The sequence below is a fragment of the Elaeis guineensis genome, chromosome 1, assembly GCF_000442705.2.
Source record: "Elaeis guineensis isolate ETL-2024a chromosome 1, EG11, whole genome shotgun sequence".
NCBI classification, from domain to species: domain Eukaryota; kingdom Viridiplantae; phylum Streptophyta; class Magnoliopsida; order Arecales; family Arecaceae; genus Elaeis; species Elaeis guineensis.
Genome location: NC_025993.2, coordinates 121029338 through 121032603, shown reverse-complemented (window position 1 = coordinate 121032603; position 3266 = coordinate 121029338).

The following is a 3266-nucleotide window of genomic DNA, read 5'->3' as shown; positions in this document are numbered from 1 at the left end:
TGGTATAAATATATTTATGTGCTTATTATATATGGGTACCATTTATTGAAGATATGCTTGTATGAACTATGATATCAATATGAACTATGATATCAGTATGCTTAAAATTATAAGGAATATAATGTTAAATTGGAATTGATTTAACAAGAATAATATGTGTTGGTGCAAAAATCTGCTTGCATCGGAGAAGCTGGAGTCGAGGAAGTCGCGGTCGCCGTCGGGACCTGCAAAGGAAGTCTAAACCGGAGGTGGGGTTGCTCCGGCAAGACCCTCCGATGCTCAAGTCAGTTCTCTGCCTCAACAAGAATGGAGTGCTCGAACGGAGAATTTAGCAGAGTTTTTAGATAAAAAAGACGAGAGCTTAGAGAATAACGTATCTGGGGTCTCTCTTTTTATAGACGGAGGGTGCCACAGACTGATAGCGACGTTCGTAACCGTCTGGTAGTGGGCTGTCCAGGGTCAGATGGAGTTTGCTGCGAAGAGTAGTGGGGTGGACCCGTGGCTATCACCGGGGCGTGCCACGTGGAGTCTGTCGCGGGGAGTGAAGCGGCGTCTGTTGTCAGACTTGCCAGCGGATGGGAGAATCGCGCGGTATCCATCGCAGGAAGTGGAGTAGGATCGTGGCCGTTATTGTGGCCTGCCAGGGAGTAGTAGAACTGCGCGGAATCCGCCGCAGGAAGTGGAGCAGGATCGTGGCCGTTATTGTGGCCTGCCAGGGAGTAGTGAAACTGCGCAGAATCCGCCGCAGGAAGTGGAGCAGGATCGTGGCCGTTATTGTGGCCTGCCAGGGAGTGCAGATCCGTCGGCTGAAGTTCGGTCAGCGGATGGAGCCCGGCTCCTGTAGGAGTCCGGGCGGAGTCTACTTGCGGTTGAAGTTGTTGGCGGAGTCCGGACGAAGTCTATCTGCAGCCGTTGGAGCCGAGGATGAAGCCCGGCTCCCGTAGGAGTCCGGGCGGAGTCTTCCTGCAATTGAAGTTAAAGGCGAAGTCCGGCTCCCGTAGGAGACCGGACAAGGCTTACCGACAGCTGATGTTGAGGACGGAGCCCGGCTCCTGTAGGAGTCCGGGCGGAGTCTACTTGCGGTTGAAATTGTTGGCGGAGTCCGGCTCTCGTAGGAGTCCAGACGAAGTCTGTCTGCAGCCGTTGGAGCCGAGGACGAAGCCCGACTCTCGTAGGAGTCCGGGCGGAGTCTTCCTGCAATTGAAGTTAAAGGCGAAGTCCGGCTCCCGTAGGAGACCGGACAAGGCTTACCGGCAGCTGATGTTGAGGACGGAGCTCGGCTCCTGTAGGAGTCCAGGCGGAGTCTACTTGCGGTTGAAATTGTTGGTGGAGTCCGGCTCCCGTAGGAGTCCGGACGAAGTCTGTCTGCAGCCGTTGGAGCCGAGGACGAAGCCCGGCTCCCATAGGAGTCCGGGTGGAGTCTTCCTGCAATTGAAGTTAAAAGCGAAGTCCGGCTCCCGTAGGAGACCGGACAAGGCTTACCGGCAGCTGATGTTGAAGGCGGAGCCCGGCTCTTGTAGGAGTTCGGGCGGAGTCTACTTGCAGTTGAAATTATTGGCGGAGTCCGACTCTCGTAGGAGTCCGGACGAAGTCTGTCTGCAGCCGTTGGAGCCGAGGACGAAGTCCGGCTCCCGTAGGAGTCCGGGCGGAGTCTTCCTGCAATTGAAGTTAAAGGCGAAGTCCGGCTCCCGTAGGAGACCGGATAAGGTTTACCGGCAGCTGATGTTGAGGACGGAGCCCGGGTCCTGTAGGAGTCCGGGCGGAGTCTACTTGCGGTTGAAATTGTTGGCGGAGTCCGGCTCCCGTAGGAGTCCAAACGAACCTTACCAGTGGTTGACGTTGGCGACGAAGCTCGGCTCCCGTAGGAGTCCGGGCGGACCTCCTGGAGCCGATTCTGCTGAGGACTTCGGCTGGGGGTATTTTATACCCAACACCAGTCCCCCTACTTTCGAGTTTGAATTTCGAACGAAGGAAGTACAGAGAGAGATGGGCACAGCCGAAGCCGTCCCTTCGAATCCTGCGCACTGCCGCCCCCAGATATTTTGGCATTAAATGTGCGCGTGCTGGAGTCTTTTCGGATCGAGGCGATACGAAGCGACCCTTCGAAATTTCCGTCGGTACACTGGCCTAGGTACGGTGCCATAATGGCTCTGCTGATTCATCAGCCACTTTTAGCCGCCTGCCGGGGGGAGTGGGACACATGTCGGGTGTGGACTGGCTTGGGGGGATTCGCGATCATTATGACGTCGGATCCCAGGGTCTATTTAAACCCGTCCTCCCACCTTTAGGTGCCCTATTCCATTTCAGAGTTTCGACCAGTGTCTGCCTTCTCTTCGAGAGCCCTGTTTCAGTGGGCATCTTCTCGAGCCATAGGTGTCTTCCAAATCATCTCTGTCTTCATCCCTCTGGTCCCTCAGAGCGATATAGGTTAGTTCCAGCACCTTCAACCTTCTTTCCACCGCCTAGGGACTTCTTCTCTGTCATTATTTTTTTGCGTCCCTCCGAGTTAGTTTCTTGTGGCCTCTCGTCCCCCCTTCTGTCCGTCTTCTTAGGGACCTTTAGAACCCTCCTTCGAAACTACTAGAAATGTCTTCTGGCTCTTCTGCTCCCTGCAGTTTCGAGAACTCTTCCGCCTCAAACCCCCAGGTCTCTGGCTCTGTAGACAAACCTGCGTCTGGGGCTGGGCTCCGCCCGATTTTCGCACCGGGCGCCATTCCATATTTCCTGACCTCGGAGGAACTCCTTCTGATAAGGGTTCAGTACGGAGTTCCTCCGGAGTACGACCTGGAGCTGCCTGACCCTTCTGACCGGGCCAGCACTCCCCCTTTCGGTCATTTTTGTCTGTACCAGGAAGCGTTTTATGCTGGACTCCGACTTCCGCTTCCTTCCTTTGTTGTTGCCCTCTTCCGCTTCTTAGACATCTCCTTGGCTTCCGTGGCCCCGAATTCTTTTAGGTTCTTGATAGAATTTCTCTCCCTCTGCCACGTAGTCGAGGTCCAACCGTCCCTCTCCTTGTTTAGGCACTTCTATACCTTCAAGCGTCATCCTTCGACGAAGGACTGGTGGTACTTCTCCCCCCAGTTCGGCAAGAAGGGGTTGCTGAAAGGTGCCCCTTCTTCGACCCACAATTAGAAGGAGAAATACCTCTTCGTCCACTGCCCGACCCTGAGACTGGGCCTGCCCCCTTGGGGCTCTCTGAGGGATTCTGTCCGTCGGGCCCCCAACCTGGGGGAGGACGACCTCCAGGCTGCCCGGAAGCTTCTAGC